Source organism: Schistocerca serialis, chromosome 11 (genome assembly GCF_023864345.2).
Source record: "Schistocerca serialis cubense isolate TAMUIC-IGC-003099 chromosome 11, iqSchSeri2.2, whole genome shotgun sequence".
NCBI lineage: Eukaryota > Metazoa > Arthropoda > Insecta > Orthoptera > Acrididae > Schistocerca > Schistocerca serialis.
The window spans coordinates 2,597,005-2,610,072 of NC_064648.1; positions in this window are offsets into that span (position 1 = coordinate 2,597,005).

Sequence of the window (13,068 nt, forward strand, 5' to 3'; positions counted from 1 at the left end):
AGAGAACGACCATAAAGTGCCCGAGGCAGCATTAGATCCTTGGAGACAAGTCGGCTGGAGGACGATGTATTGTATCTCGACGCAATTTGAGTGTTCCATCGTCATTAGAAGGCCCTGAACGTTACAATTAACTATCATTTTTGCGTCGGATTCGAAAATCTAGACTCACAGGAGAACGACCATAAGATGCCCGAGGCAGCAATAGACCCTTGGAGACAAGTCGGCTGGAGGACGATGTATTGGATCGCGACGCAATTTGAGTGTTCCATCGTCATTAGAAGGCCCTGAACGTTACAATTAACTATCATTTTTGCGTCGGATTCGAAAATCTAGACTCACAGGACAACGACCATAAGGTGCCCGAGGCAGCAATAGACCCTTGGAGACAAGTCGGCTGGAGGACGATGTATTGAATCTCGACGCAATTTGAGTGTTCCATCGGCATTAGGAGGCCCTGAACGTTATAATTAACTATCATTTTTGCGTCGGATTCGATAATCTAAACTCACAGGAGAACGACCATAAGGTACCCTTGGAGACAAGTCGGCTGGAGGCCGATGTATTGAATCTCGACGCAATTTGAGTGTTCCATCGTCATTACAAGGCCCTGAACGTTACAATTAACTATCATTTTTGCGTCGGATTCGAAAATCTAGACTCACAGGAGAACGACCATAAGGTGCCCGATGCAACAATAGACCCTTGGAGACAAGTCGGCTGGAGGCCGATGTATTGAATCTCGACGCAATTTGAGTGTTCCATCGGCATTAGGAGGCCCTGAACGTTACAATTAACTATCATTTTTGCGTCGGGTTCGAAAATCTAGACTCACAGGAGAACGACCATAAGGTGCCCGAGGCAGCAATAGACCCTTGGAGACAAGTCGGCTGGAGGCCGATGTATTGAATCTCGCCGCAATTTGAGTGTTCCATCGGCATTAGGAGGCCCTGAACGTTACAATTAACTATCATTTTTGCGTCGGGTTCGAAAATCTAGACTCACAGGAGAACGACCATAAGGTGCCCGAGGCAGCAATAGACATTTGGAGACAAGTCGTCTGGAGGCCGATGTATTGAATCTCGACGCAATTTGAGTGTTCCATCGGCATTAGGAGGCCCTGAACGTTATAATTAACTATCATTTTTGCGACGGGTTCGAAAATCTAGACTCACAGGAGAACGACCATAAGGTGCCCGAGGCAGCAATAGACCCTTGGAGACAAGTCGGCTGGAGGACGATGTGTTGAATCTCGACGCAATTTGAGAGTTCCATCGTCATTAGGCGGCCCTGAACGTTACAATTAACTATCATTTTTGCGTCGGATTCGAAAATCTAGAATTACAAGAGAACGACCATAAAGTGCCCGAGGCAGCATTAGATCCTTGGAGACAAGTCGGCTGGAGGACGATGTATTGAATCTCGACGCAATTTGAGTGTTCCATCGTCATTAGAAGGCCCTGAACGTTACAATTAACTATCATTTTTGCGTCGGATTCGAAAATCTAGACTCACAGGACAACGACCATAAGGTGCCCGAGGCAGCAATAGACCCTTGGAGACAAGTCGGCTGGAGGACGATGTATTGGATCGCGACGCAGTTTGAGTCTTCTATCGTCATTAGGAGGCGCTGAACGTTACAATTAACTATCATTTTAGCGTCGGATTCAAAAACCTAGACTCACAGGACAACGACCATAAGGTGCCCGAGGCAGCAATAGACCCTTGGAGACAAGTCGGCTGGAGGCCGATGTATTGAATCTCGACGCAATTTGAGTGTTCCATCGTCATTACAAGGCCCTGAACGTTACAATTAACTATCATTTTTGCGTCGGATTCGAAAATCTAGACTCACAGGAGAACGACCATAAGGTGCCCGATGCAACAATAGACCCTTGGAGACAAGTCGGCTGGAGGCCGATGTATTGAATCTCGACGCAATTTGAGTGTTCCATCGGCATTAGGAGGCCCTGAACGTTACAATTAACTATCATTTTTGCGTCGGGTTCGAAAATCTAGACTCACAGGAGAACGACCATAAGGTGCCCGAGGCAGCAATAGACCCTTGGAGACAAGTCGGCTGGAGGCCGATGTATTGAATCTCGCCGCAATTTGAGTGTTCCATCGGCATTAGGAGGCCCTGAACGTTACAATTAACTATCATTTTTGCGTCGGGTTCGAAAATCTAGACTCACAGGAGAACGACCATAAGGTGCCCGAGGCAGCAATAGACATTTGGAGACAAGTCGTCTGGAGGCCGATGTATTGAATCTCGACGCAATTTGAGTGTTCCATCGGCATTAGGAGGCCCTGAACGTTATAATTAACTATCATTTTTGCGACGGGTTCGAAAATCTAGACTCACAGGAGAACGACCATAAGGTGCCCGAGGCAGCAATAGACCCTTGGAGACAAGTCGGCTGGAGGACGATGTGTTGAATCTCGACGCAATTTGAGAGTTCCATCGTCATTAGGCGGCCCTGAACGTTACAATTAACTATCATTTTTGCGTCGGATTCGAAAATCTAGAATTACAAGAGAACGACCATAAAGTGCCCGAGGCAGCATTAGATCCTTGGAGACAAGTCGGCTGGAGGACGATGTATTGAATCTCGACGCAATTTGAGTGTTCCATCGTCATTAGAAGGCCCTGAACGTTACAATTAACTATCATTTTTGCGTCGGATTCGAAAATCTAGACTCACAGGACAACGACCATAAGGTGCCCGAGGCAGCAATAGACCCTTGGAGACAAGTCGGCTGGAGGACGATGTATTGGATCGCGACGCAGTTTGAGTCTTCTATCGTCATTAGGAGGCGCTGAACGTTACAATTCACTATCATTTTTGCGTCGGATTCGAAAATCTAGACTCACAGGAGAAGGACCATGTGGTGCCCGAGGCAGCGATATCCCCTTGGAGACAAGTAGGCTGGAGGCCGATGTATTGAATCTCGACGCAATTTGAGTGTTCCATCGGCATTAGGAGGCCCTGAACGTTATAATTAACTATCATTTTTGCGTCGGATTCGATAATCTAAACTCACAGGAGAACGACCATAAGGTGCCCGAGGCAGCAATAGACCCTTGGAGACAAGTCGGCTGGAGGCCGATGTATTGAATCTCGACGCAATTTGAGTGTTCCATCGGCATTAGGAGGCCCTGACCGTTACAATTAACTATCATTTTAGCGTCGGGTTCGAAAATCTAGACTCACAGGAGAACGACCATAAGGTGCCCGAGGCAGCAATAGACCCTTGGAGACAAGTCGGCTGGAGGACGATGTATTGAATCTCGACGCAATTTGAGTGTTCCATCGTCATTAGAAGGCCCTGAACGTTACAATTAACTATCATTTTTGCGTCGGATTCGAAAATCTAGACTCACAGGACAACGACCATAAGGTGCCCGAGGCAGCAATAGACCCTTGGAGACAAGTCGGCTGGAGGACGATGTATAGGATCGCCACGCAATTTGAGTCTTCTATCGTCATTAGGAGGCGCTGAACGTTACAATTCACTATCATTTTTGCGTCGGATTCGAAAATCTAGACTCACAGGAGAACGACCATAAGGTGCCCGAGGCAGCAATAGACCCTTGGAGACAAGTCGGCTGGAGGACGATGTATTGGATCGCGACGCAATTTGAGTCTTCTATCGTCATTAGGAGGCGCTGAACGTTACAATTCACTATCATTTTTGCGTCGGATTCGAAAATCTAGACTCACAGGAGAACGACCATAAGGTGCCCGAGGCAGCAATAGACCCTTGGAGACAAGTCGGCTGGAGGACGATGTATTGGATCGCGACGCAATTTGAGTCTTCTATCGTCATTAGGAGGCGCTGAACGTTACAATTCACTATCATTTTTGCGTCGGATTCGAAAATCTAGACTCACAGGAGAACGACCATAAGGTGCCCGAGGCAGCAAAAGACCCTTGGAGACAAGTCGGCTGGAGGCCGATGTACTGAATCTCGACGCAATTTGAGTGTTCCATCGGCATTAGGAGGCCCTGAACGTTACAATTAACTATCATTTTTGCGTCGGGTTCGAAAATCTAGACTCACAGGAGAACGACCATAAGGTGCCCGAGGCAGCAATAGACCCTTGGAGACAAGTCGGCTGGAGGCCGATGTATTGAATCTCGACGCAATTTGAGTGTTCCATCGGCATTAGGAGGCCCTGAACGTTACAATTAACTATCATTTTTGCGTCGAATTCGAAAATCTAGACTCACAGGAGAACGACCATAAGGTGCCCGAGGCAGCAATAGACCCTTGGAGACAAGTCGGCTGGAGGACGATGTATTGGATCGCGACGCAATTTGAGTCTTCTATCGTCATTAGGAGGCGCTGAACGTTACAATTCACTATCATTTTTGCGTCGGATTCGAAAATCTAGACTCACAGGAGAAGGACCATGTGGTGCCCGAGGCAGCAATAGACCCTTGGAGACAAGTCGGCTGGAGGACGATGTATTGAATCTCGACGCAATTTGAGTGTTCCATCATCATTAGAAGGCCCTGAACGTTACAATTAACTATCATTTTTGCGTCGGATTCGAAAATCTAGACTCACAGGAGAACGACCATAAGGTGCCCGAGGCAGCAATAGACCCTTGGAGAAAAGTCGGCTGGAGGACGATGTATAGGATCGCCACGCAATTTGAGTCTTCTATCGTCATTAGGAGGCGCTGAACGTTACAATTCACTATCATTTTTGCGTCGGATTCGAAAATCTAGACCCACAGGAGAAGGAACATGTGGTGCCCGAGGCAGCGATATCCCCTTGGAGACAAGTAGGCTGGAGACCGATGTATTGAATCTCGACGCAATTTGAGTGTTCCATCGTCATTACAAGGCCCTGAACGTTACAATTAACTATCATTTTTCCGTCGGATTCGAAAATCTAGACTCACAGGAGAACGACCATAAGGTGCCCGATGCAGCAATAGACCCTTGGAGACAAATCGGCTGGAGGCCGATGAATTGAATCTCGACGCAATTTGAGTGTTCCATCGGCATTAGGAGGCCCTGAACGTTACAATTAACTATCATTTTTGCGTCGGGTTCGAAAAACTAGACTCACAGGAGAACGACCATAAGGTGCCCGAGGCAGCAATAGACCCTTGGAGACAAGTCGGCTGGAGGCCGATGTATTGAATCTCGACGCAATTTGAGTGTTCCATCGGCATTAGGAGGCCCTGAACGTTACAATTAATTATCATTTTAGCGTCGGGTTCGAAAATCTAGACTCACAGGAGAACGACCATAAGGTGCCCGAGGCAGCAATAGACCCTTGGAGACAAGTCGGCTGGAGGACGATGTATTGGATCGCGACGCAATTTGAGTCTTCTATCGTCATTAGGAGGCGCTGAACGTTACAATTCACTATCATTTTTGCGTCGGATTCGAAAATCTAGACTCACAGGAGAAGGACCATGTGGTGCCCGAGGCAGCGATATCCCCTTGGAGACAAGTAGGCTGGAGGCCGATGTATTGAATCTCGACGCAATTTGAGTGTTCCATCGGCATTAGGAGGCCCTGAACGTTATAATTAACTATCATTTTTGCGTCGGATTCGATAATCTAAACTCACAGGAGAACGACCATAAAGTGCCCGAGGTAGCAATAGACCCTTGGAGACAAGTCGGCTGGAGGCCGATGTATTGAATCTCGACGCAATTTGAGTGTTCCATCGTCATTACAAGGCCCTGAACGTTACAATTAACTATCATTTTTGCGTCGGATTCGAAAATCTAGACTCACAGGAGAACGACCATAAGGTGCCCGAGGCAGCAATAGACCCTTGGAGACAAGTCGGCTGGAGGACGATGTATTGGATCGCGACGCAATTTGAGTCTTCTATCGTCATTAGGAGGCGCTGAACGTTACAATTAACTATCATTTTAGCGTCGGATTCGAAAATCTAGACTCACAGGACAACGACCATAAGGTGCCCGAGGCAGCAATAGACCCTTGGAGACAAGTCGGCTGGAGGACGATGTATTGAATCTCGACGCAATTTGAGTGTTCCATCGTCATTACAAGGCCCTGAACGTTACAATTAACTATCATTTTTGCGTCGGATTCGAAAATCTAGACTCACAGGAGAACGACCATAAGGTGCCCGATGCAGCAATAGACCCTTGGAGACAAGTCGGCTGGAGGCCGATGTATTGAATCTCGACGCAATTTGAGTGTTCCATCGGCATTAGGAGGCCCTGAACGTTACAATTAACTATCATTTTAGCGTCGGGTTCGAAAATCTAGACTCACAGGAGAACGACCATAAGGTGCCCGAGGCAGCAATAGACCCTTGGAGACAAGTCGGCTGGTGGCCGATGTATTGAATCTCGACGCAATTTGAGAGTTCCATCGTCATTAGGCGGCCCTGAACGTTACAATTAACTATCATTTTTGCGTCGGATTCGAAAATCTAGAATTACAAGAGAACGACCATAAAGTGCCCGAGGCAGCATTAGATCCTTGGAGACAAGTCGGCTGGAGGACGATGTATTGTATCTCGACGCAATTTGAGTGTTCCATCGTCATTAGAAGGCCCTGAACGTTACAATTAACTATCATTTTTGCGTCGGATTCGAAAATCTAGACTCACAGGAGAACGACCATAAGATGCCCGAGGCAGCAATAGACCCTTGGAGACAAGTCGGCTGGAGGACGATGTATTGGATCGCGACGCAATTTGAGTGTTCCATCGTCATTAGAAGGCCCTGAACGTTACAATTAACTATCATTTTTGCGTCGGATTCGAAAATCTAGACTCACAGGACAACGACCATAAGGTGCCCGAGGCAGCAATAGACCCTTGGAGACAAGTCGGCTGGAGGACGATGTATTGAATCTCGACGCAATTTGAGTGTTCCATCGGCATTAGGAGGCCCTGAACGTTATAATTAACTATCATTTTTGCGTCGGATTCGATAATCTAAACTCACAGGAGAACGACCATAAGGTACCCTTGGAGACAAGTCGGCTGGAGGCCGATGTATTGAATCTCGACGCAATTTGAGTGTTCCATCGTCATTACAAGGCCCTGAACGTTACAATTAACTATCATTTTTGCGTCGGATTCGAAAATCTAGACTCACAGGAGAACGACCATAAGGTGCCCGAGGCAGCAATAGACCCTTGGAGACAAGTCGGCTGGAGGACGATGTATTGAATCTCGAAGCAATTTGAGTGTTCCATCGTCATTAGAAGGCCCTGAACGTTACAATTAACTATCATTTTTGCGTCGGATTCGAAAATCTAGACTCACAGGACAACGACCATAAGGTGCCCGAGGCAGCAATAGACCCTTGGAGACAAGTCGGCTGGAGGCCGATGTATTGAATCTCGACGCAATTTGAGTGTTCCATCGGCATTAGGAGGCCCTGAACGTTATAATTAACTATCATTTTTGCGTCGGATTCGATAATCTAAACTCACAGGAGAACGACCATAAGGTGCCCGAGGCAGCAATAGACCCTTGGAGACAAGTCGGCTGGAGGCCGATGTATTGAATCTCGAAGCAATTTGAGTGTTCCATCGGCATTAGGAGGCCCTGAACGTTACAATTAACTATCATTTTTGCGTCGGATTCGAAAATCTAGAATTACAAGAGAACGACCATAAAGTGCCCGAGGCAGCATTAGATCCTTGGAGACAAGTCGGCTGGAGGACGATGTATTGTATCTCGACGCAATTTGAGTGTTCCATCGTCATTACAAGGCCCTGAACGTTACAATTAACTATCTTTTTTGCGTCGGATTCGAAAATCTAGACTCACAGGACAACGACCATAAGGTGCCCGAGGCAGCAATAGACCCTTGGAGACAAGTCGGCTGGAGGACGATGTATTGGATCGCGACGCAGTTTGAGTCTTCTATCGTCATTAGGAGGCGCTGAACGTTACAATTCACTATCATTTTTGCGTCGGATTCGAAAATCTAGACTCACAGGAGAAGGACCATGTGGTGCCCGATTCAGCGATATCCCCTTGGAGACAAGTAGGCTGGAGGCCGATGTATTGAATCTCGACGCAATTTGAGTGTTCCATCGTCATTAGAAGGCCCTGAACGTTACAATTAACTATCATTTTTGCTTCGGATTCGAAAATCTAGACTCACAGGACAACGACCATAAGGTGCCCGAGGCAGCAATAGACCCTTGGAGACAAGTCGGCTGGAGGACGATGTATTGGATCGCGACGCAATTTGAGTCTTCTATCGTCATTAGGAGGCGCTGAACGTTACAATTCACTATCATTTTTGCGTCGGATTCGAAAATCTAGACTCACAGGAGAAGGACCATGTGGTGCCCGATTCAGCGATATCCCCTTGGAGACAAGTAGGCTGGAGGCCGATGTATTGAATCTCGACGCAATTTGAGTGTTCCATCGTCATTAGAAGGCCCTGAACGTTACAATTAACTATCATTTTTGCGTCGGATTCGAAAATCTAGACTCACAGGACAAAGACCATAAGGTGCCCGAGGCAGCAATAGACCCTTGGAGACAAGTCGGCTGGAGGCCGATGTATTGAATCTCGACGCAATTTGAGTGTTCCATAGGCATTAGGAGGCCCTGAACGTTATAATTAACTATCATTTTTGCGTCGGATTCGATAATCTAAACTCACAGGAGAACGACCATAAGGTGCCCGAGGCAGCAATAGACCCTTGGAGACAAGTCGGCTGGAGGCCGATGTATTGAATCTCGACGCAATTTGAGTGTTCCATCGTCATTAGGAGGCCCTGAACGTTATAATTAACTATCATTTTTGCGTCGGATTCGATAATCTAGACTCACAGGACAACGACCATAAGGTGCCCGAGGCAGCAATAGACCTTTGGAGACAAGTCGGCTGGAGGCCGATGTATTGAATCTCGACGCAATTTGAGTGTTCCATCGGCATTAGGAGGTCCTGAACGTTACAATTAACTATCATTTTTGCGTCGGATTCGATAATCTAGACTCACAGGAGAACGACCATAAGGTGCCCGAGGCAGCAATAGACCCTTGGAGACAAGTCGGCTGGAGGACGATGTATTGAATCTCGACGCAATTTGAGTGTTCCATCGTCATTAGAAGGCCCTGAACGTTACTATTAACTATCATTTTTGCGTCGGATTCGAAAATCTAGACTCACAGGACAACGACCATAAGGTGCCCGAGGCAGCAATAGACCCTTGGAGACAAGTCGGCTGGAGGCCGATGTATTGAATCTCGACGCAATTTGAGTGTTCCATCGTCATTACAAGGCCCTGAACGTTACAATTAACTATCATTTTTGCGTCGGATTCGAAAATCTAGACTCACAGGAGAACGACCATAAGGTGCCCGAGGCAGCAATAGACCCTTGGAGACAAGTCGGCTGGAGGACGATGTATTGGATCGCGACGCAATTTGAGTCTTCTATCGTCATTAGGAGGCGCTGAACGTTACAATTCACTATCATTTTTGCGTCGGATTCGAAAATCTAGACTCACAGGAGAAGGACCATGTGGTGCCCGAGGCAGCGATATCCCCTTGGAGACAAGTAGGCTGGAGGCCGATGTATTGAATCTCGACGCAATTTGAGTGTTCCATCGTCATTACAAGGCCCTAAACGTTACAATTAACTATCATTTTTGCGTCGGATTCGAAAATCTAGACTCACAGGACAACGACCATAAGGTGCCCGAGGCAGCAATAGACCCTTGGAGACAAGTCGGCTGGAGGCCGATGTATTGAATCTCGACGCAATTTGAGTGTTCCATCGGCATTAGGAGGCCCTGAACGTTACAATTAACTATCATTTTTGCGTCGGATTCGATAATCTAAACTCACAGGAGAACGACCATAAGGTGCCCGAGGCAGCAATAGACCCTTGGAGACAAGTCGGCTGGAGGCCGATGTATTGAATCTCGACGCAATTTGAGTGTTCCATCGTCATTACAAGGCCCTGAACGTTACAATTAACTATCATTTTTGCGTCGGATTCGAAAATCTAGACTCACAGGACAACGACCATAAGGTGCCCGAGGCAGCAATAGACCCTTGGAGACAAGTCGGCTGGAGGCCGATGTATTGAATCTCGACGCAATTTGAGTGTTCCATCGTCATTACAAGGCCCTGAACGTTACAATTAACTATCATTTTTGCGTCGGATTCGAAAATCTAGACTCACAGGAGAACGACCATAAGGTGCCCGAGGCAGCAATAGACCCTTGGAGACAAGTCGGCTGGAGGACGATGTATTGGATCGCGACGCAATTTGAGTCTTCTATCGTCATTAGGAGGCGCTGAACGTTACAATTCACTAACATTTTTGCGTCGGATTCGAAAATCTAGACTCACAGGAGAAGGACCATGTGGTGCCCGAGGCAGCGATATCCCCTTGGAGACAAGTAGGCTGGAGGCCGATGTATTGAATCTCGACGCAATTTGAGTGTTCCATCGTCATTAGAAGGCCCTGAACGTTACAATTAACTATCATTTTTGCGTCGGATTCGAAAATCTAGACTCACAGGACAACGACCATAAGGTGCCCGAGGCAGCAATAGACCCTTGGAGACAAGTCGGCTGGAGGACGATGTATTGGATCGCGACGCAGTTTGAGTCTTCTATCGTCATTAGGAGGCGCTGAACGTTACAATTCACTATCATTTTTGCGTCGGATTCGAAAATCTAGACTCACAGGAGAAGGACCATGTGGTGCCCGAGGCAGCGATATCCCCTTGGAGACAAGTAGGCTGGAGGCCGATGTATTGAATCTCGACGCAATTTGAGTGTTCCATCGGCATTAGGAGGCCCTGAACGTTATAATTAACTATCATTTTTGCGTCGGATTCGATAATCTAAACTCACAGGAGAACGACCATAAGGTGCCCGAGGCAGCAATAGACCCTTGGAGACAAGTCGGCTGGAGGCCGATGTATTGAATCTCGACGCAATTTGAGTGTTCCATCGGCATTAGGAGGCCCTGACCTTTACAATTAACTATCATTTTTGCGTCGGGTTCGAAAATCTAGACTCACAGGAGAACGACCATAAGGTGCCCGAGGCAGCAATAGACCCTTGGAGACAAGTCGGCTGGAGGACGATGTATTGAATCTCGACGCAATTTGAGTGTTCCATCGTCATTAGAAGGCCCTGAACGTTACAATTAACTATCATTTTTGCGTCGGATTCGAAAATCTAGACTCACAGGACAACGACCATAAGGTGCCCGAGGCAGCAATAGACCCTTGGAGACAAGTCGGCTGGAGGCCGATGTATTGAATCTCGACGCAATTTGAGTGTTCCATCGGCATTAGGAGGCCCTGAACGTTATAATTAACTATCATTTTTGCGTCGGATTCGATAATCTAAACTCACAGGAGAACGACCATAAGGTGCCCGAGGCAGCAATAGACCCTTGGAGACAAGTCGGCTGGAGGCCGATGTATTGAATCTCGACGCAATTTGAGTGTTCCATCGTCATTACAAGGCCCTGAACGTTACAATTAACTATCATTTTTGCGTCGGATTCGAAAATCTAGACTCACAGGAGAACGACCATAAGGTGCCCGAGGCAGCAATAGACCCTTGGAGACAAGTCGGCTGGAGGACGATGTATTGGATCGCGACGCAATTTGAGTCTTCTATCGTCATTAGGAGGCGCTGAACGTTACAATTAACTATCATTTTTGCGTCGGATTCGAAAATCTAGATTCACAGGACAACGACCATAAGGTGCCCGAGGCAGCAATAGACCCTTGGAGACAAGTCGGCTGGAGGCCGATGTATTGAATCTCGACGCAATTTGAGTGTTCCATCGTCATTACAAGGCCCTGAACGTTACAATTAACTATCATTTTTGCGTCGGATTCGAAAATCTAGACTCACAGGAGAACGACCATAAGGTGCCCGAGGCAGCAATAGACCCTTGGAGACAAGTCGGCTGGAGGACGATGTATTGAATCTCGACGCAATTTGAGTGTTCCATCGTCATTAGAAGGCCCTGAACGTTACAATTAACTATCATTTTTGCGTCGGATTCGAAAATCTAGACTCACAGGACAACGACCATAAGGTGCCCGAGGCAGCAATAGACCCTTGGAGACAAGTCGGCTGGAGGCCGATGTATTGAATCTCGACGCAATTTGAGTGTTCCATCGTCATTACAAGGCCCTGAACGTTACAATTAACTATCATTTTTGCGTCGGATTCGAAAATCTAGACTCACAGGAGAAGGACCATGTGGTGCCCGAGGCAGCGATATCCCCTTGGAGAAAAGTAGGCTGGAGGCCGATGTATTGAATCTCGACGCAATTAGAGTGTTCCATCGTCATTAGAAGGCCCTGAACGTTACAATTAACTATCATTTTTGCGTCGGATTCGAAAATCTAGACTCACAGGACAACGACCATAAGGTGCCAGAGGCAGCAATAGACCCTTGGAGACAAGTCGGCTGGAGGACGATGTATTGAATCTCGACATAATTTGAGTGTTCCATCGGCATTAGGAGGCCTTGAACGTTATAATTAACTATCATTTTTGCGTCGGATTCGATAATCTAAACTCACAGGAGAACGACCATAAGGTGCCCGAGGCAGCAATAGACCCTTGGAGACAAGTCGGCTGGAGGCCGATGTATTGAATCTCGACGCAATTTGAGTGTTCCATCGTCATTACAAGGCCCTGAACGTTACAATTAACTATCATTTTTGCGTCGGATTCGAAAATCTAGACTCACAGGAGAACGACCATAAGGTGCCCGAGGCAGCAATAGACCCTTGGAGACAAGTCGGCTGGAGGACGATGTATTGGATCGCGACGCAATTTGAGTCTTCTATCGTCATTAGGAGGCGCTGAACGTTACAATTAACTATCATTTTAGCGTCGGATTCGAAAATCTAGACTCACAGGACAACGACCATAAGGTGCCCGAGGCAGCAATAGACCCTTGGAGACAAGTCGGCTGGAAGACGATGTATTGAATCTCGACGCAATTTGAGTGTTCCATCGTCATTACAAGGCCCTGAACGTTACAATTAACTATCATTTTTGCGTCGGATTCGAAAATCTAGACTCACAGGAGAACGACCA